The sequence below is a fragment of the Rattus rattus genome, chromosome 17, assembly GCF_011064425.1.
Source record: "Rattus rattus isolate New Zealand chromosome 17, Rrattus_CSIRO_v1, whole genome shotgun sequence".
Lineage (NCBI taxonomy): Eukaryota > Metazoa > Chordata > Mammalia > Rodentia > Muridae > Rattus > Rattus rattus.
The window spans coordinates 29,967,805-29,990,798 of record NC_046170.1 but is presented as its reverse complement, the minus strand read 5'-3'; the positions used below and the strand labels follow the sequence as shown (position 1 = coordinate 29,990,798).

The following is a 22,994-nucleotide window of genomic DNA, read 5'->3' as shown; positions in this document are numbered from 1 at the left end:
TGGCTTTCATTTCAAGGCAACTTTCCTATTGTCCCAGCCATCAAAGTTCTCTTTAATGCCACTGGTCTCTTTAAAAATTACAGCTGCTTTTTATACACCTACCTTATTTACAACGTTAAACTCATACGTGTACCTTTTTTCACCAAATGGCACATTTTTGATATCTTTCTGCTGGGTCACTGTAGATCTGACTATGAGCAGTGAGGAGTAACCACACCACAATCTGGATGTTCCGCTGTCTGCAAATCTCCACTGAACAACTCAATCTACTCCTTTTGAATTCAGCCTCAAGAAAGATCTCAGGACGTGGGCAGAATAAAGCCAAATATTTTATGCCAGGATGTTACATAAATTTTTCTAGCACGGTTTCTAATAAATTCTTGGTCCCCTCTGAAACTCCATGAGCCGGGCCAGCATGCCCACATTTCTCTCAGAATGCTGGTCTTCTCAGCTCCTCCACAAGGGCCTATTAATCTGCACTCTCACATTCCAGGGCTTCTGTAGCCTACAGCTACAGACTCTCCACACGCCTCTTACAAACCTGTTCCAAAGGCCTGAGAACCATGTGTCAGGTTTATCACAGCTTGTTACTTTTCATATTAGTTTCTTTTGTCATTTACTCCTGCTGTCTCTGTTACCAAAACCTGCTAAGAAACAACGTATAGGAAGGCAGCCTTATTTTGGTTCATGGTCTAAAGGGAGACAGTCCATCATGATTGGGAAGGCATGGAGGTGTGGGCAGCTGTACTTGCAAGAGTGTGAGATAGGTGCTTATATTGTGTTAGCAGCTGAGAAAGCAGAGACAGGTTTGGGTATCTACCTGCTTTTTCTCCTTGATTCTCTTTTTTGAAAAACTCAGTCCAGGGTCACATCCCACGGAGTTGTACAACTCACGCTAAAAGTAGGTCTTCTCTCTTCGGTGAATTCTCTCTCAGAGAACCTTCATAAACATGCCCAGAGTGTGCCTCCTAGGGGAATCTAAATCCAGTCAGGTTGACGGTGGTGACTAACCAGCAGAATACCTTTATATCGGATCAATTATTTCCTTTCATAGCCATATTTCCATCTAGCTAGCAAACTTCAAATTATCCTATAAAAGCTACCTCCAAAAATCTTGGGAAGAAAGTCTTAATTTAAAGAATGCAGATTAATCTGCTCTGCATATACCTTGATTACTGCGGGCACTAAATCAAATTATTAACTGCACTACATTGAATTTATCTGCTTATGGACGTGTCTATGGCTCTGGAATATATGCTTGACTATGAGGACCACACAACACTGGCACCTGGAAGGGGTTCAGTAGAAAACTGTCCAACTGGATGGGTATAAAATTGCAGTCACTCAAAGAATTTTCCTGAGGCTCAGACATCTCTAGGAGTAAACATTTCAACCTTTTGCTTTGTCTTTCATAAATGTCAACTTTTGACTTCTAGTATTTCTACCTAACAGAGTTCAGGTTGAATAAGTGCTCACTTTCTGTGACTTATAAGCTTCTTTTCAGAGAATAAGGCAGAGGTAGGCAAATGTATTCCCAACCAACCCTTAGGAACCAGGACTTGGGGTTTTCCATGGAGCTCTTCGTATACTTGTGCCACTGGATTCCATTTTTTCTTTTTTGTGATGGTTTAGAGTAGATGCTCTTAAGCACAAAATTCATTTTTTATAGGGTATTACATTCTCTTCACTCCTAGGAACTCAAGATAGAGTCGAGTCTACAAGAGTTCAATATCAGAGTGGATGGCTGCCTGGGAAAGCAGAACTTCATGATGTGTGTTATTAAATTGGTGAATGTCTCCAGATGCTACACGGCTGTGTGCTTGTCACATTAATAACCATCATGAGCCCCACAATCACGCCTCCATCCGTCATCTCTCTGACTACTCTGCCTTCTGCCTTCCCTTTACCGTCCTTCATTTCCAAACCCCACATCTTCTCGGAAAAAGAGAAACGGAGAATGGTAAATTTGCTCCCAAATTAAATCTCAGAAATGTTAAAATATCCCTTCCAGCTAGTGAGAAATATATGAAGTGTAAACAAATTTGAACATCTTTGGTGTCAGGCACTGCATTTCACATTCATATTATATTTCACTAGCCCACGCCCTTTTAACACATTTTAACAGAAGATTTGATTGACAAAAGGCTTTTCCCCAGTTATTTTTTTTTTCTTTTCAGAAAAACAGACTGTTAGCAATGATAAACCAAATTCCTGATAAAATCTCATTTCCACTAGGCCCAAAGGTTCCAGAGTCCTTAAACTTGGCAGGTACTCTCCTTGGACCCTGGTGATGACAATGACCACAGAGTCTACTCTGGTAGCTAACAGCTGCCACATAACAGACTGCTCCCAAACACAGGACAAAACAGCACCGCTGACTTGACTCTTAACTGGGTTTATCATTGATGGCCAAGTCTCAGTGACCTAAAAGGTTTTGTAGGAGTTTGGCTGGGTGATTTTGACGTGGGTTCTCTTGTGAGGTTGTAGTCAAGCACAAGTCTGAGGTTGCATAATCAGAAGGCTTTGCAAAGGTTGGAAAATCCAAGATGGCTCACTTATACGGCTAGAAAGTCAGGCCTGGCTATCAGTACAAGGCTGCAACCCCATCTCTCATGGACCTGTCACTGGGACTGCTTGAAGGTCCCCCAAAGCATAGCAACTGGCTAGAACCAAAGTAAGCAATGTAGGTGGTCACATAGAAGTATAAATACGATGCCATTTTCAATCCAAACATTACACAATCATTTACACATCCACTGGCCACACAGATGACACAATTTCACTGTGGGGAAGGTCACATCTGTACATAAATATCAGGATTCATGGTAAATGAGCACCATTTTGGAAATGACCTGTCCACCTGAGGTAATTATTAAAAGGATTAAACGAGATAGAATTTGTAAAGTCCTCTTTTCTCAGAACCCGGCATATTGAGCCTACCATTGTTATATAGTTTGGCTAAAACCAAAACAACAAGAAGAAAATCTAAAGAGAAGAAAATCCTCTTCAACTGGTCTTGCTTGTTGGACGTAAATGTGAGAGCTGACGCGAGCTCACACATCTTCAGCCTCTGCTTCTACAGGGGTGGGGGAGGGGGTTATTCCACGGGGGATGTGATGCTGAATGCTGTTACCAGGAAAGTGTCACGTGGACAATACCGAAGTCCATACAACACGACTTTTGTGGTGAGTTGGGGTTCTCTGGGTACTCACTGAGTGGAAAGATTAATTTTTACTTTATAATCCTGCTCCATCTCCTGCTATCCTACCATCTCTAAAGCTGCTTTGATCTCTTTAAAATTGGATTATTTCACATGTTACCAGTTTCATGTTGGCCTCTGCTCTCCTCCCCTTGAAATATTTCTTGAAAACAACGTGTCTCCATGGGATGTGTGACTTCTTGCATCTCAGGTGGATCAAAGAGAGAATTTTCAGAAGGAATCCTATTTGACCCGCGTGGGAGAAAAGTGACATTCAGATATACAAGAAAAAGTAACTTTTCCAAGGCCAAAGTACAGAGAAGAACTGCCTTTTTATAGGACAATATCGAGTGTTGAAAACTTGTTTAAACTGTACAAGCTTCTAGACCTGACACAGTGGGAAAGTCGAACAGCAAACTAAAAGTCACATAGGAAGAACTTAACTACAGGAAGACAGAAAGGAAGCTGCCAAATGAGCTTCCTGTGTTTTGTGAGCCCATTTACATCACTTAAAAAATTGTCTTTTATTAAATTAACGGTACAAGGTAGTCTGTTTCATCCTGCCATTTTCATTGTATGCATATAATTTAATGGTTAATACCATGACGATAAGAAATCCAGTTCTAGCGTTGGGCAGATGGCTCAGTCCATACCTGTAGCACGATCATGAGGATCTGTGCTTCAGTCCCAGCATGGTGGTGGGTACCTGTAACCCTAGCACCCGGAAAGGGAGCAGCACCAAGCCTAACGCACTGGGGGCTTAAGTTGAGTAAAAATCTTGGGGAGAAAGAACTTACCTGCCCCTTCAGGCTGTATATCTGACCTGGCACACCAATCCTCTCTTGCCACTGATATTTTTGGCTTTCAGACTTTCAAATGTATATTGGAATCAATTCCATTGGATACCCAGTATTCAATTTCCAAGGCACACCTTCTTAGACTTTCAGTTTGCAGGGGCCAAATCTTGGGACATCATAGTTCCCTATGTCTGCTCTCCAGGAGGGAATGCTTGCCTGTACTGTAAACATGGCCCAAACCCAACACTACAGAAGTCATCGGCCCTAGAGAAGGACATATTAATGCTGCTCTTCAAAATGGGCATATTGCCAAATTGCCTTCTAAATATTCGTTTATATCCATGAATCATTTCTTATTACAATGTTAACGATTAATGCAGACACGTGTTTCAGTTCAAAAGGTCAAAAATAATGAGCAATGGGTGTTCAGCCATTGATGGGCCATCTATATCAACCCCTGTCTTCACCCCAGGGCTCAAGGAAACTTTGTTGAGAAGAGAGTGGGAAGAATGTAAGAACTAGGGGTGGGGAAGAGCTCTGTGAAATGCTGTCTGGATATAACATGACTAGTGCACACACGAACTCACAGCAGCTCCAGTTCCCTGCATAAGATAATGACGGTTAACGATCCCAGCCTAGGTGGAAGAGGGCTTTCAAAGCCCCAGCCCTCAGTGAGGAGCTACGGGAAGCTGACTGCAGCTAGGGATGGAAGGGCCATTGTCCATGTGGGGTGTAGCCACTGGTAGGTTCTCTGCCCCTCAGTGGATGAACTCGTACACATATGGGCAGCACTGGTTGGACTCCATGGGTATAAATCAATGAGGGCTTGCAGTTTGGAGGCAGATGTGATGGGGTTTGAGGTAGAGAAGGGTAGATATCATCAATGGACATTGTATACATATATGGCATGTACAGAAAATAAATAGGAATTAAACTGTATGAAATTTTAAAGGCATAAACAAAACAATTATTAAAAAGAAAAGCATCTCACAAATGCACAACCCAGTGAATTATTACATTACAGGGGTTGGGACTGAATGATAGCCACCCAAAGCAAGAAACAAAACACGGAATGCTTCTTCTCTATGCTAAGCTCTTTCTATCAACAGCAGGAAATCTTGCCCTTGTAGTGTCTGCTCTTCCGTGATTTAAGCATCTGTCCCTGAGCACAATAGTCAAGCCTGGTGCTTAAGGAATTGCCCAGTGTACATTCTTCCCTGTCTGTGTCTAGCCTCTACACCTAATGTGTGTGTGTGTGTGTGTGTGTGTGTGTGTGTGTGTGTGTGTGTGTGTGTGTGTGTACTGGATGTCTATAGGTTACATGTAATTGTCCACCATAATTTGTCTGTGCATTCTACCACTGATTAGCATTTAGTTGGTTTCCAACACAACAGATTATAAAGCCATACACATTTTTGTAAACTTCTCTCCACAAAGACAAGCAGAGTATATACATCCAGGAAATGAGCTGTCAGGTCAGAGCATGCATGTAAGCCAGTTTCTACACAAGGGCACCGTCACACACACACTGCCCACCTATTCTTTAAGTGTCTTGTGAATATTAGGCAATCTACACCATTTTTATTGGAAATAAAATCTGTCGCGAAGAAGACATATTGAAACTACCATTCCCTGACACTCAAAATTCTTGGTATCCAAATATTAAACCAAGGCTAGCTTCTTCATATCTTACTATCAACAGCAGATGCAAAGACTATCATCTGCTAGGTTAGCAATAACCATTTCTTAGTTTATTACCTTTATTGATTGATTGATTGATTGTCTGTGCATGTATGCCTGCATACATGTATATCACATGTGGTATTCAGAAGAAACTTGGAGGAACCAGTTCTCTTCTTACATCATGTGGAGATTAAATTTGAGTTGTAACCTGAGGGAAAACACCTTTTCTTATGCTGAAATGAGTTTACAATAATTTCCTTTACTCTATTTCACTTGGATTCAAAATTGCATTCTCAGTTGAAATACTGTTTAGCGGCTTTTAGGGATTTTGTTGGGAGAGTGCATATGCACTTACTCGTGTGCAAATGTGTGCATGCACATTTGTGCACGGAGAGGCTAAAGGACATTGGGTGTCTTCCTCCTCAGCTCTTCACTGAACTTTCTGACACAGGGTCTTTTCCTGAGCTAACATGCCAGCCATCACACCCAAAGTGATGAACTGCTAGTCCAGAGGAAGACCCTGAACTGCTCTTTCCAAGCAAGTTGAAGATGGTTATCAATTAGGAGGAATAAGTTTTATAACTTATTGGAACTATATGCAATTCCAAGATCAATCAACCTGTGTGAAGGGCGCCAGGTGCATCTTACAATGACTGGAAACCTAGAACTTGGGAGGAACTAAGTATCTGCACTACATGACCCAGAGCTGTTAATCCTACACAAGAATTCTTCTGTTTTTATGAAGCCCACATCTGAATGTAACCAGCTTCTGCTTGCAGAAGATGACAAGGGTCCAAAGATTTCTGGTCTTTGGTTGGTTGAGTTTCAGTTCATGGTATTTGTAAGTCAAGAGAGAAATGGTTCATTTCCAGATCCTAAACATCAGGAAGCTCATACATTTTACATGTGTTTTTCCCAAAGAATTCACGGCTCGACCCAAGAACATTATTAAAAAGTGATCTTGTCCTAGCCCCACAAAATGTCTGACAATCGGAATTCCTTGCACCGTGTTTGCACAGAAGAGCAAACTCAGATCCACTCCTTGACCGTGCCTATGGCTCCCACTGACATCAGCAGAGAGAGAGACTGGTGCTTTCATCAGCCTTCCCCAGCCAGTGGAACTGTCTGTCACAATTCCCAGAAGCATGTGAACGGCAAACGCATCTGACCCTTCTCTACTGAGTGCCTTCTGCTCGTCTCTGGCGGGTACATCCTTGCTAGAAGCTACTTGGTAAATGTAGCGTTTCTACCTTTTATTAAAATGTCAAATGCAATTCTTTTAATTCATATTGGATGGCTGTCACAGCGGAGTTCAGTAATGAAAACCAGTGACAGAGATTTGTTACACGCTATAACACTGTACTCAAGTCGTCTGGCAAGCAACGGGGCCATTTTTCTTCTCTCTGTTATTAGACTAGTGAATACTGACTAAGAAATCCTTATTGTGGTTCCTTCATGGGGTTTGGCTAGATTGATCCCAATTGGAAAGCGTGAAAAATGTTTGTATCCACCCTACGTCCCTAGCAAGAACAATAATAGGATACCTTGAATTTAAAGGGAACTTTGATTCCCAGTAATGTATGTAATCCATTAGCTGACTCAACCATCCACATGAACACAATCAAATGCTCCCAATGAAAATCCTCATCACCCCAAAGCATTAAAGAGCTGTCAGGACAGGAAAGCAATTGCCAGACCAGACCCCAAGGAAAAAGCACCAGAGAAGGAGACAAAGTACTGAAGCATTACAGCAATGTGTGCCCTCGGGGCACTTGATAATCCAGGGAACACACACACACACACACACACACACACACACACACAGAGAGAGAGAGAGAGAGAGAGAGAGAGAGAGAGAGAGAGAGAGAGAGAGAATGAAACTAAATCTTGAAACAACAACAACAACAACACAGATTGCCTCCAAACGGACAGTTTAAAAAAGAAAAAGACAATAAAGAAAAAGTCTTTTCAAAGCAAGGGCAAATTAAAGACAGTTTGAAGCAGCAGGTCTAGGAAGTCTCACCCTAGCAGCCTCTCACTGAAGAAAAGTCTAACAGAAGGAAGTGATCTTAAATGAAAAACCCGTGAGGAAGGAAGAAATAGAGGGAGATGGTGATGGTGGGGCTTTGAATGAGCATGTCATTCCTGAAAGATCTAGCTCTCTGACCCTAGTTGAGTAGCCCTCATACCAGCACAGCTGGGAAGTGTGAAAGGCGACAGACAGTGACAGAGAGAGACATTGATGCACAGAGCCTCCAGGCCAACAATCACCAGGCGCCTTGTAACAGACCCCTCAGATGACCTCTGTGAGACCATTCTGCCGCCTACCATGGTAGCCCCTTGACAACACATTGTGAAACTGGTTTTATTTCCTTCCCTAACTCACATTTCAGCCTGGTTTCTATCCCTTAAGATTGTTAACCAAAAAATAAAATATCAACTATAAGGTTCTAGACTCAGGCCCTGTCTCTGGGGGAATCCAAGAGAAGAGTGTAGGGAGTCCTGCCCTATCAGACATGAACACGTATTGTAAAACCATGCCTGGATCAAGAAATCAATAAGCTATGACTAACACATTTACTCCTGACTGAAAGTCAGAAGACCACCTGGAGCTATAGAGAATGGGGGTGAGGCAGGGGCATAAAATATCATCACTGCCTGTCTTGGTTACCGTCTCTAATGCTATGATGAAATATCATGTCCAAAAGCAACTTGGAGGGGAGGGGATTTGTTTCATTTCACGTTTCCCATCACAGTTCACCAAAGGAACTCAGGGCAGGCCAGGGACCTGGAGGCAAGAACTGATGCAGACCATGGAGGGGTGCTGCTTATTAGCTTGCTCCCCATGGCTTGCTCAGTGTGCTTCCTCATAGAATCCAGGACCACCTGCTCAAGGGTGGCACCACTGCCCTACAGCCTGTCCCTCCCCATCGATCGATCACTAATTGAGAGTGTTTCCACCATAGGCTTTCCTCCAGACTAAATTTATGGAGGCATTTTCTCAACTGTGGCTACTTCCTCTCAGATGACTAACTCTAGCTTGTGTCAAGTTAACAAAAAGCCAACTAGGACACTTCCTAAATAAGTCCTGAACAATGACAACAGTCATGGACATGCTAACACAGGAAGGGAGCACTCCGGGGTCCCCCACCCCTAGGCGAAGAGCTGTAGACAAATACCTGCTGGGGGAGGGGAACTCAGTCCTCCCCAAGGATGAGCTGCCTAACAGGTTATCCAATACCAGTGATCAGCCCTGGAGAGCCCTGGAGACGTAAATACAAAGGACAGGAGGGGACTCGGTAGTGTGCATTTACGTGTAACACACATAACTTTAATGATAATTATTAAAGAAACAGGGAGTGTAAGAGAGGACATGAGAGTGAGTAGAGGCAGGAGGAGAGAGGAAATGATATAGTTATATTTTAACTTTTAAAGATTGCAGGAGCTGCAGAGAGATGGCTCAGTAATTAAAATCAGACATTGCTCGTGCAGAAGATCAAAGTTCAGTCCTCAGCACCCACACTGCGGGGCTCAAAACCACCCTGTAACTACAGCTTCAGGGGATCCAAGGATCTCTTCTGGTCTCTGTTGGCATCTCCAGACATATATAAAAATAAACTTAGAAAACCGCAACGACGGAAACCACTCAAAGTGGCACTGAAGTCAACTTGACTTCAACATTGTTCTCTTGGCCGAAAATGGGGATCTCGAACATTCACAGATGCAGACTCACAAAGGAACTAAGCTCGGATGTGTGTGCATGAAAGACAAAGACAGACAGGAGTTGGGGCTCATTATTGTCGTCCTGTTGGCATATATTTCATAGGAGCCACATGACAAATGAGAAAAAGTCATTTTATATAGAAAAATTCTAGGTGAAACACTAGGTGAATGGCAGTTCTTTTTTCTTTCTTTGTTTGATAATTTTTTAAAGATTTGTTTATTTTATGTATATGAGTACATTGCCATTCTCTTCAGACATACCAGAAGAGGGCATCAGATCCCATTACAGATGGCTGTGAGCCACCATGTGGTTGCTGGGAATTGAACTCAGGACCTCTGGAAGAGCAGCCAGTGCTCTTAACCACTGAGCCATCTCTCCAGCCCAAACTGGCAGTTCTTACAAGCTTCACAACACACTCCCACCAGACCGATGGAAGCCCTTAGGGTGTGGGCGTCAGTGGCCCTTAAGGAGGCCGGAAGCTAATGTCGGCCGTGTTCGAGACAGTTACATCCCGTCTTGTTTTTCAAAAAACCCTTACACCGGACATGGAACTCCCAGTAGAACAAAACTTTAAAGGGGTAAGGCCACATGGAAACTGTTCAGAAGGCGACCTGGAAGGAGTTCTTCATTAAGAATGAGAAGCACCAAACATGAAACATAGGAAGCACAACCACAAAGGAACAGCCACATAGCTCTGTGGCTTTCCACTCTGAATTACTGCTTAAATCACATCTTATCGAAAGACGGCACAAAAGATGGGAGGTCAGGCTTCGTCAAATGGGAAGTGTTGGCAACACGTAGCGACACGACCTCCCTCAGGTCCAGAATGCTGAGAGAGCTCCCATAAGAGAGCGTTTTAAAATGTAATCCAATGGAGGGAAAGGCAAGCAAAAGACCAGAGTGACTGATAAATATATGAAATATGTTCGATGTTATCAGTCATCAGGAAAAGCACAACTATAATAATAATAATATATATAATACATAATAAATGATTTAAAAACACAATCAGAAAAATTAGTAAGAATCACAAGGTCGTATACAACCACAGGATAGGCGTAATTAGAGTCTGGTAATTGTGAATATCGACCCTCTGTGTTACAGTAAAAAGTACTAAATACTTGCTGGCGGGACTGCACCTGAATGAGACCATGTCCAAAACTAGCTTTTTATTAGCTAGTAAACCTAAGGGTTTATGATCCAGGACTTTTGCCCTGGTCCATAACCCAGTGACATATATGTATATGCCACAGACGCTGAGCAGATCTGCCTGCCGTGGTGCTCTTTTTATACTGATGTATTGGGAACAGCCTGTGTCTTCATGGCGATACAATGTGCGGTGCTCCTGGACCATATTCATCCACAGAGGAGATGCAGCTGATCAACAAATGCGGGAATTTGAATGAAGTCGAGAAAGAGAAGAATCAACCAAAAATATGCATACAGACAGTGATTCAGTTTACATAATGCTCAAGGGGAGGGAAAATGGAACCCTGTTTTCAGGACTGTATACAATAGAGTAAAGCTGTAAGAGAAATCAACACCAACAGACACATGAGTCAGGATGGCAGTGATCTCTGAGGTGAGGGGAAGAGAGGGAAGTGTTTCTGGAATACCCAGGTTGGAGAGACAGCTGCGACCACGGTGACTGTTGTGGTTTCGATAAGAACAGCCCTCATAGACTCTTATGATTTGATATGTGCCTGCCAGTTGGTAGAACTGTTTGGGAAGGACTGGAAGGTGTGGCCTTGATGGAGGAGGTGTGTCACTGGGGGCAGGCTTATAGGTTTTTGAAAGACTTGTGCCACTCTCAGTCAGCTCTCTTTGCTTAGTGCTGGAGAGATGTGAGCTCTCTTCTTCCAGCTAACTGCCAGCACACCTCCACTCTGTCTGGGACTCCCTCATTATCCGAAACTGTAAACCCAATTACACACTTTTGTTAGTTGCCTCAGTCATGGTGTTTTATTACAGCAATAAAAAAGTAATTAATTCAGTGGTCAAGGATGCTTGCCGCTTTCCCAGAGGACCTCAGTTTGGTTTCCAACATCCACATCAGGCATGTTACAACCACCTGCAACTCCAGGTCTGGAGGAAACGATTCCCTCTTTTGACCTCGACGGCAACTGCATGCACGTGGTACACATTAAAATAAATAAATCATTTCTAAAAACATATTTCTGGGATAGTATCAACTTAATTTTGGCCGAGGTGAAGATTGTACCTTTGAGCCCTTCTTGATTGTTGTCAAGTTATGCATGTACATGCATGCATATATGTATCCATACATGTGTATGTCTGAATCTATATATGTTTCATATGTTCACATGTATGTTTTATTTCACAAGTGAAATTCTAAAGAGAATTCATATTAAAATTAAACCTTTTGCAGAACTTAGAACACGTCCTTAAAATTACGTAACTTACTTTGTCCTAAGGTGGCCTTACTTCAAGAGCCCCCACTCCTACCCAAGATGGTTATTCATTATGTCTAAAGTAGGTCCCTGGTATACTAGTTTAGGAAGAGCTGGAGTCCAGGCTCCATGGGCAGGTAAGATGTTTTCCCCAAGAGCACACTGGGGCAGAACTGCACCAGAACCAAACGCAGCTTAAAGATTTAAGAGGGCTTAAAGATTAAAGGATGCAGTGGGTACAATTTGCAGGTTCCCAGTTAAATGATACTTGCTATCTATGGATCAGTGCTGGCTGTTAATTTGGTCTGTGCTAAACCTGAGAGTTCTCCTTGCCAATATTCTGCTGTTAACCTCTCAATCCTAACAAGTTACAAGAAAAATAGCAAAAGTTCCCAGAAGTGCCATGGAACTTGGTGGGACACACAAACTGACTCCATTTGAAGTGTTGCTCCAGGCTGTCGTCAAGTAAGTCCAGGGCTACCCACACCTATAACCACTTTCCAAGGTGAGACTCCATAACAATGTAGAGTGGGCAGGTAGTCCTTTGTTCTCGACTGATAATCACTGTCCTGTCCTACGGTTCTCTAGAAACCGCTCTACCCAAATAAGAATCCCACTGCTCACATCTGAATCTCACCTTAGATCAAAACAAAATGAAGCCTTGTGTGTGGTGATCCCCGGGGGCCCTGGTTAAATTTAAAGGCTCATCGTTAAAGGTCACTGTCCTTTGCTGTGAGTACAGTTCCTGTGCAGATCAGCAGCTGAACCTGCCCCGGGGCACTGGGCATCATTAACCAGCTGCACCCTCAGAATAAAGTACAGATGGTTAATTACCCAGCAAATGACTGCTTCCTTGTAGGAACAAAAGCCTGTACCTAAAAGCATCCATAGTATGCTTGGGTGTATTTATGCTCAAGCAAACAAAACACAGTTCCAAAATTTCATCTGTGAATAGACCTCAGCAGGCTCCAACTGCACAGTTTCATGGTTCACACTGCTGAGGTCGAGTTCAGGGGAGGGACCGGGGACCACATCTCAACTGATTAAATACTTCTTAAGGGTGAGGAACCTTTTCTGAAAAAGAACCAAAAAAACAAACCCTGGTTTACTGTGGTAGTGTTCAATAAATAAGGTGAGAATTTTGTCACACACTCCTGAACTATATCACTGAAGACTAGAGCAATAAAGTCAGTCTGTCATGGACAGATGGACCTCCAAGCCCCTTGGTCAACAACAAAGAACCTTTCTACATTTTAAGATGATTTATCCCAGGCATTTGTTATAGTAATGAAAAAGTAACACACTGTGAGATGAAAGGTTTCATCGACCCCGCCCCCTTTAAAGCAAAGACACATCCACATTAGTTTTCTGAGTGAGAGAGACAGGATGGATTTTTCCATAACCCGGAGAACTTTCACGTAAGTCACGTACTAGCTGAGCTCCCAGAGTTCAGCTGTCATAAGCACAGTACACTCAGTGGTGGTGAGACTTCCAAAGATCCCATTTTAAGATATAGTCTATGAATCCATGTATGGCAGGGATAAGATTTGGGGGGAAAGTGAAGGAGGGGTGACCCACATTTGCTTGAAAGCCCTCTCTGACAGCTGCAAAGCTCTGGGCTTTGTAAGAGGGCTTGGAGTAGGGCGCTAATCTTGTGCCAATGAAGACCCTTTCTTCTGAAGAAGCCCTAGGCGGTGGGATTCTATTCAGTGTAATTGTATGTTAGGGGGAGGAAGAAGCAGCTTGCCGAGGTTTTAATTATCAAGGACACACTGGCTTTCTCAGAACCATCTGTTTAATTGTGATTACAAATGCGATGTAAAAACACAAGTGATTAGCCAACACCAAGTTCCCTGCCACCAACGGTTTCAACACAACAAGCCACATTGTGGAAGAGCGTGGTGCCCCTTCTCTCTCGGCAATATTTCATGGTTTAGCAACTGACAGCCTACGATTTATTGCAGAACCTCATTCAGGAAGAGCTCAAATTATTAATTAGCGTTCTTCGATTACATCCTCTGGTTATTCCTTTTTATTAAAGCTGAATTCCCTGAGAGTATAGGGGGGATTATAGGAGAGATGAGACAGGCGAGAGCCCTTTCTTTCCACTTCCCACCAAATCCTGGCAGCTTCCCAAGACAAGTGTCACCTATAATTAACTACCAGGCACATTCCAGAGCGTGGTGGGACTTGTCTTTGGCGTTCACAAGTGCCGATTTCTGCTTTCCTGGTATTGGCTGTCATGTTTGTCTTGCTGTCGTTATTTTAGAAGCTATGGATGCTGGAAATTGCAGGTATGAAAATAGCTTAACCTTGAAATTTATTTTAATTAGAGTTTTTTTCCATGCCACTGCTGAAAAGTTGGGTGGTTTGTTTATAAACAATAATGATAATGAGCAGAGGTTAAAGAGGAGGATGAAAAGGAGGAGGAAGAATCATCATCATCACCATCACTATCATCATCACCACCACCACCATCATCATTACATCACCATCATCATCATCAACAACAACAACAACAACAACACCATCATCACACCACCATCATCATCATCAACACCACCACCATCATCACATCACCATCATCATCAACCACAACCACATCATCAACAACACCACCATCATCATCACCACATCATCTTCATCACCACCACCACCATCATCACCACCACCATCATCATTACCACATCATCACCGTCATCATCATCATTGGCACTGAAGGTGGAATCAGGCAAATGCGCTCAGGATATCAGATTAAACAGATAAACACAAGATGTCGACAGAGTCAGATCACCATCCTATTTTCTACCCGGGACATTTTTGATTCTTATTAAAACCATTTTTGAAGAAAAAAATGTCAGAGTTTATGGTCTGCTGGTGACACTGTGAGAGATCTCTTCAGCCATTTTGCACAGGTTTCTTTTTGCCTTGCACACAACCTAGTGGACCCTTTGGTAATGGATTTCAAGACCACCATGCTAACGATATCACAGACTTCCCCGAAAGCTTTTTAATCAGGAGCAGAGCACTTTAAAGTCCACTTCCCTTCCCCGCTACCTCCAGGGATAAATATGGGCCTTTCTTAAAAAAAAAAAAAAAATCAAAGGACTAAAGAACTTAAATCCTCAAAGAAATGAAAAGGCTGCACGGTTTGGTTTTTCAAATTAAACCAGATCAAGTCCTAACATCATCTCCTCTGTGCAACCTGAATCCTCCCGGCCGCGATCCTACAATTCCTCCTGCCTCGTTTCAAACCCCATCCCTATGAAGAGCCGGGTGCTGAGTGCTTCTGCACTGCTAACGAGGAAGCAGAGGAAGGGTTTGCTCCCAGGAAAGGGCTATCATTCCTTCGCTTTTGATGATGGTGGCATGGCTGATGGGGTGGATTATGGTCCACTGCGTTCGAAAGAATGACCTTTAACCTCTGTGGTCCAAGTCCCAGTGGAAATCCGATGGAGGAGGCTAGGGACACTAACCCCCCTTAATGATGCATGTCAAGCTAGAATCCACATACCCACGATGCTAACAGACTGTCCAGTGACCTTACCTCTTCCTGCTGATGCGTGTATGGATGGTTCTCACACAGCCAGAGAGACCGGCATCACCAAACGACCAACAGTAAGACTGGCCACACTGTGTGTCTTCCAAGCACCACTGTTTGAAGAGCTGTTCGACCAAGCTTTTAAAGTTCCTGCCACTAAGTGCAGAGGAGAAATACACCCATTTTACATGAGCAGAAAAATCCATGTCCTCATGTCTATTCTCCAGATGGTGTTTGGAAAACCTTCAGTTTTCCAGTTTCCTCACACATGAAAATCGTCAATGCGTCCAAATGTGAGCTCAACTTTGAAGCTAGATATAGTAATACGTGCCTTTAATCCCAGCACTCGGGAAGCAGAGGCACGTGATCCGCTGTGAGTGCAGGTTTTTCTGGTCTCCATACTGAGTTCCAGGTTAGCTAGGGCTACGCAGAAGGACCTGGTCTCAAAAAACAAACATACTCGGATGTTCTCGATAAAACAATATGATGCATAAGTAAATACAACCTGTTACTCCTGGGGAATGGGCTTGAGAACTAGGGAGGGAGAGAAGGCTTTCATGTTCGTATTTCTGTAGAATTTTTCACAAAGCATGTAAGCGACGGTGCTAAAAGACCAGAGTAATGCCAAACATAATGCACGTGCACACGAAAATGGCATATACGTCCTTTAAAACTTCAGTGAATCAGCGGAGGTTAGACAGACAGCTCATTGGTTAATCGAGAGCACTAGATGCTCTTCCTGAGGACCTGGATACAGTTCCCAGCACTTGCATCTCCCAACCATCTGGAATTCCAGGTCCAGATCATCCAACACCCCTCCCCTGACCTTCACAAGCCTCAAGCATGCATGTGGTACACTGACATACATACAGGAAGGCACCCACTCACATACACACAAGATAAAAAAACTGTAAAAGAAAACATTGTTTTGCATGACGACCTGGCTTATCGAAGGAAGCCAGGAGGCGTGGACAAGAAAGATTAACAGTTAAAGGCCAGTCTCGGTACAGAGTTAGTTCTAGGGCAGTCAGGACTACTTGTCTCAAGTAGAAACAAAGCAAGACCTTTTTAACCCTCCCTGAAGTGTCAAAGAGCTAAAAGAGACCGCAGGGGGTTAAACAGGCCATCATGGAACTGTTGCACTGTGGGTAAGGAGATCTGGCAGATACTGCTGTGGGATCATCTGTTAGACGATGGGGACGCTGGGCTCTGTTTAAGGTTTCCTTGCAGGGTTCAGGGGAGATTTTAAGGCTGAGTCCCATCCAAAGCATGCTGAGTGATAGGAGAGCGAGCCTCAAAGGTGGATTAGGACAAACGTGAACCTGCTCTGCTTAACCGGCCACAGCTGAATACAAACGATGTCTCAGTGGCGCTGATGAGAGAAGAGAGGTTGAAAAAAAAAGTGCCTGGGACACCAGAGTCACCAGCTGACTCTTTACGCCATGACCATTCCAAACCATACCACCTGTGAGCTCCAAAGGTATCCAGGTACGATTTATTTTGTTGTTTTGTTTTGTTTTGTTTTGTTTTGTTTAAAGGGAGACAGGGCAGGTCACTTCTCCAGGTGCCAAACACAGACAGAGGCAGATCCCTCCGGATGCCTGCCTTGTCTCAGTCACCAAGGAACTCCCCATAAATACTTTCCCCGAGGAAGTGAAGTAGCTGGCTGCCAACGCGAGCAGTGTGTGGAGAGAGCTACCGCACCCTGAGAAGAGCCAGCGAAACTCAGCACAGAAAGGGAATCCGGCAGATTAAACCTAAACAAACCATAATCAAAACCCAAACAAGAAGAAATTCTAATCATAGTAAGAACGCGTTTGTCTGGAAGTCCAATGTGCTATCCATTGTGCCATACACCGTGGCTCAGGACCATCTATAACGGGTTCTAATGCCCTCTTCTGGTGCACGGGCATACATGCAAATGGGGTATTCATACATTAATAAATATATTTTTTAAAGAATGCATTTGGTATGTATTTATCAGCAGTGGCACTTTAAACAAATGCAAGCCAAACAAACAAAGATAGCCATCCCATGGCCCCAAGAGCCATCCCGCGGCCCGGAGAGCCATCGGCAGTTAAGATACGAGTCGCTCTTTCAAAGGACTGGAGTTCGGTTCCTAGCACCCACGTCAGGCGGCTTACAACCACTGGAACTCCAGTTCTGGCCTCCAAGGATACTCACGCATCATCAGGGTCTCTTCTTTATTAGGTAGCCCACTCTCCCCGGGAGCTTTTGATCCTTCCTAACCCTCCCAAGTGCTGAGTTCACAGGCATGTACCCCACACCCAGCCTGAGGATCCCTGTTTTTAAAGATGCAGAGCTCTGTACAGAGTCTGGTGCAGAGCAGGGATTCTTAAACATTTTCCCTCGCAAACCCTTTGTACCTGGGAAATTCCCACACAACCATGCGCACGGCGCTACGTAAGGTAAACACAGAACACTGCTAATCGGTCATGAAGAAACTCCTTGGCATACATCTGGCTTTACCGTTTATAAAAGGTGAAAGCAAGGTGTGTGGCAGTGAGACGGGCTTGCCTTTGCCTTTCCAGAGTGGGAAGGCATGGCTGGTGTTTGCCAGGCGGGAGAGAACCTCGGCAGTGTTGTCCAAGGCTGAGCCATTGTCTCGTTTCATAGTTGCTGATGCTAAGAAAGGCCCTTTGCACAAACGTGTGGTTCAAAGTAGATCTGGGGCCATTCCAGAAATTGCTGGAAATTCTCAGAATCTCAGGCTGGAAATTAGTTGTTGAAGCAGAGAGGCCCCACACCCTTGCACTTATGGGCAGCACTACCTAGTGGGTTATCAAAATAAATAATAAATAAGTAAATAAAGAAATAAGCTGCGGGAGGAGGTGGGGAAAGCTGGAGCAGGAGCACAGATAGTTATGGTCTTTTCTATTGTACATTTCATAATTCATTGTATACATGAGTGAAATTCTCAAAACTAAAGAGAAATTTTAATGATAAGAATAAAAGAATGGGGCTTATAAGATGTGTAGGTGATGCCGAAAGGGCCTTGTACACACCCCATTGACATTCTGGAAAGGAAAGGGGAGAGGCTAAGGCCGAGGTGGTGCTTGAAAAGAAGAAAACGCACAAACCTCTGTCAATCAGTCACGAAGAAATTTATTTTATGATAGCTCCTTGGCATAAATCAGCACAGGACATCACCCCAAGTACGGGATACTGCTAAAGGAATTGTGACGAGTGCACAAGACAAATAAAATGAGAAAGGGGACAGAAGCAGGGGGGAATCCAATACGCCCCAGGAATTCCAAGGAGGACCAATCTAGTTGTCCCACAGGAAAACTGAAGCCCAAAGGATAATACGGTTAGCATACTTGGAGCGGTCCTAAGGGTGTGCTGCGTGTGGTCTAGCTCTGGGCAGAAGGACACAAGAAAGAACGAAGAGCAGGGTGGAAGATGTTAGACATAAGAGTCAGTCCAGGGCAGGAGAGAAGGCTCAGGCCAGGGCAGGAGAGAGAGCTAAGAGAACTGGCTGCTCTTCTGGTGGATATCTTAAAGTGTGGGGTTGCAGTGGCTTCTATCTAGGTAAAACAGGAATTCTGCTGGCTGGTTGGTGACCTCTTGGCCAATCAAAGACCCACTGGAACTTTTAACAAACATCAGAGGTGTGAGAAGGTAAAGGAGCCGGAGAAGCCAGACCAATTTTGAAAAAGAACTCAAGCTACCTGATTTCAAAAGTCTCTGTAAAATTATAAATATACGAAGTCTATATAAATATACAGTCTGTGGGCTGGAGAGATGGCTCAGTGGTTAAGAGCACTGACTGCTCTTCCAGAGGTCCTGAGTTCAATTCCCAGCAACCACATGGTGGCTCACAACCATCTGTAATGAGATCTGATGACCTCTTCTGGTGTGTCTGAAGAGAGCGACAGTGTACTCATATATATATAATAAATAAATAAATTCATAGATGTATATGTATATTTTTTAACCCAAATGTGTATATATGTATATACACACACATATATATACATATTCTCACATCTCAATTAAAAAATAAATAAAGTATGAGCCAGTCATATGAACAAAGGAGGTCAGTGAACATCTTTATCAATGGTTTACCTACAGGTAAACGTATGTTGTTCAGTGTCATGGATCTTGAAGAATGCCAAGTCAAACTAGAACAGGAGGGTCAATGACATGGATCAGCCAGGTAGAGCTAAGGGAGCCTGACTACCTGGGTTTAGTGCCCAGCAGCCAAGGCAGAAGAACAGAAATGACTCAGGAAAGCTTGGGTCTGGCCTCCACATACACGCTGTGGTGTGCACACATTTCATACCTGCAGGGGTAGCTCAAAGTAACCAAATCATCCTGGCCCTCAAGGCTGTGGAACAGGTGAAACTCAAACTCCACACTGGTGGAAATGCAAAATGGTACCCTCACTTTAAGAGCCACGTGGCTGGAAGCCTTGTAAAATTGACATGTTTACACTATAACCCAGAAACCCTCCAATTATTTACTAAAACAGTAATAACATGCTGCAACACAAAGACACATAGATGACTGTTTGTAGCAAACTCATTTACCCATAATAGCCAAATACCTGGAGCGAACCAATGCCCATCATCTGGTGATACATACAATTCAATAGAGTAGTACTCGGCCATAAGAAGGAATACTCTACTGTTAGCATACACAAGGTAGGTCAATCTCAGAGGCTAAATAAAGCAAGCCAGACAGAAGGTTTTACGTATTTTACGATCCCATTATTTGGAGGATACGGAATCAGAAATCAGATCATTGTCACAGGCTTGGGAGTGGGGAAAGAAGGCCTAGTGGATGCAAGGGAACTGTTCGAGCTACTAGAATAATTCTATATACTTACTGTGGTGGGTCGAGTTGTTATAGGGACATTGTCTTTTTGAAGCCAGCTTGTGGAATTACACAGACAAATAGGAGATGTTTTAGAGTGCAAGCTATGGGTCAGTCAACCTGGTTTTAAAACAGTGTAACATAATTGCTAATGTGTCAGGGGCCCACAAAGAACAGTTAACATTTATTTGTTGTTATTTGGGTCAAATACAACTTCGCTGGAAAAGTATCAAGAACAGTGTCCTAGCTTGGTTTCCGTTGCTGGGATAAAATATTATAACCAGAAGGAACTTCAGGGGCACAACGGGTTTATTCGGCTAAAGTGCCTTTACCTACTAAGGCTAAAGTCCGTCATCAAGGCATACAGGGTAGGGACTGGACCACAGAGAAAGCTGCTTACTGAATAGCTCAGCTAGCTTTCTTTACAGCCCAAACCTGCATGACTATTAAGTAGGGCACTGCCCACAGGGGATTAGGCCCCTCCCACATCGATTAGCAATTAAGAAAGTGCCCCACCCCACCGGCCAGTCTGAACAAGGCAATTCTTCCACTGAGATTCTCCCTTCCCAGATAAACGAAGGTCTGTGTCAAACAGCTGATCAATATACAGGGAGGAAATATTAATTATATCTCAATGAAACATACAGTGTATTAATATCCGGAGTATGCACAGTGGCCCCAATGCTCGGGTTTCTTTTCTGGTGTTTTGACAATACCAAAAGCAACTTGCAGGAGGAGGGTTTCATTTCAGTTTATAGGTTACAGCCCATCACTGAGAGAAGTCAGACGGGTACTTGAAGGAGAACCCATACGGGAACACTGCTTGCCAGGTCACTGGCAGGCTCATGTCTAGCTAGCTTTCTTATACAGCCTGGGACCTCCTGTCCAGGGAATGGTACTGCCCACAGTGGGCTCAAGATGATTCCCCACAGACATGCCCACAAGCCAATTGTGAGACTCCCTTCTTAGGTAATCCTAGGCTGTGTCAAGTTGACAGCTAGAATGAAATGGATATCTAGAAATCAATATGAAAAAGGGCATCTGCATTTTAAAAGACAGTTGATTCACATCAGATTGTCAATAATGAACAGTTGCAGACTACTCACTCGATCAGACTAGTAATCAGGGAAATACAAATAAGGTGGCCGCATTCTTTTCCATCACGATGATAAAAGTTTTAAAGAATGAACATTCCAAGTGTTTGGCAGTATCCAAGGCAAGCCACACAAACGGAGACGATGAAGCTCACCGTACTGACACTTAGGCGAGTCAGAAAACAAAGCAGGTAGCTTTAAAAATAGTTGGAAGGAAGATCAATGGTCCCGACTGTTCTGTGAATGCACTGCAGACACAGCCGTGCAAACCGTAGAAATCACAGAGGTGTGTGAGTGTGTGATGGTAAGAACAGAGCCTCCCAGCTCCGAGCCAAGCAAGGTGTGACCCCTCCACACCCCACGAACAGATGCTCTTCAGGAAGAAACTGGTGTGAACCTGGGATCCCCAAAAACGCAGACTTGGTAGGCCCATACAGCCTCTACTGATTTGTGATGATTGGGGGAAAAAAATCTAATACATTTTATAAAATGTCCTTAAGGAGTCCTGCATTTAACGCTTTTTGGTGTTTCCGTGGCTGACTGTGTTATCCTGTATGAGTTTGGATTTTTTTTTTTAATTCGATCTTAATTAAGGTCCGGGTTCTACCACAGACGCCGTGTCTCCACTGTTTATGTTCATTTAAAATAAAGCTTTTGTTCTATAATCTTCCTATTAGACATGAAGTGGGGTCCAATTGCTTTAAGTAAAGATAAAAACTAAATCACACTCTTCTAATTAACTCTCGGGCAGTTGTAATGTTCCGAAATGAAAACGAAACAACCCCAAGCAGAGTCCGGAATCAAGAAATTCAAGCACACAGAGAACCCAGGGCCCTGAGGACAGCACAGAGCTACACAGCACCAGTCCCCTACTCCAATCCTGGGGCACTCTCTGAGCCCTAAGTGCTGCGTTCACACCCGGAGAGGCGGAGAGGCGTTAACTGTTGCCGCCTTGTTTCGGGGATCGCATAAGGGAATTTTTCCTTTACATAATTAGCCACACATTTGATCTTCGGGGTCATTTTGAGAACAGAGCAGGAACAGCTGGAGGGGCACGGGACCTGCCATTCATTTTCCTAGGGAGGAAAGACTGAAAGTGATTTGCCCAAAGCTGAAGTTAGAAGTGAGGTTACCCCCATTCCTGTGTTTCCGGGCGAGAATGCCAAGTACGGAAATCCCAGACCCCATAACTTTAGCGGCGTGAACAGTAGGGGCCAGCTTCTCAGTCCCCATAAGCACACTCTTTCACCCCGAGGCCATTGAGAGATCCCGTAACCTCAGAATCCCAGGGCAACTCCACACCGTGCTCCCTGCCGAAACTGGGTTTCAACTCACACTCTCTGCATTTTTTGTGATCCACTTTTTCCTGCACTGCTGTGTCCATCTTGTTACCATCTGTTGCCACAGCAACCGCTAGGTGGCTCACACTCTAACAAGAGCAGCGTTGATTGGAGAAGGCGGGCGTCCCTAGCAACCTCCAGGTACCAAAACAAACGATTTTCTTTATAGTTTCCTGCTCCACAAACTTCCCATCCATCCCAAAGCCTTTCTTAGCCAGACCTTTCCTGGGTCTTCAAAACCACTTCACACATGATCTCCGCGAACACCTACCTCTCGGTGATGAAATACGGATTCCCCCTCCTTCACAGGAATGTTTATCCTTTGGTACTTATACCTCCTCCAGGGGTCTGTAATTGCCCTTCAGT

The 22,994-nt window shown here is 43.8% G+C and overlaps 1 protein-coding gene across 1 annotated transcript in view; it reads right to left on the bottom strand.

The window, feature by feature from the left end:
* Positions 1 to 22,666, bottom strand: part of Hydin (HYDIN axonemal central pair apparatus protein) — a 351,132-nt gene extending 328,466 nt beyond the window's left edge. The window contains exon 1 of the mRNA XM_032887538.1: positions 22,624 to 22,666. The gene's annotated coding sequence lies outside the window, so the exon portion shown is untranslated. The remainder of the gene's footprint in view (positions 1 to 22,623) is intronic.
* Between the last annotated feature and the right edge of the window lie 328 nt (positions 22,667 to 22,994).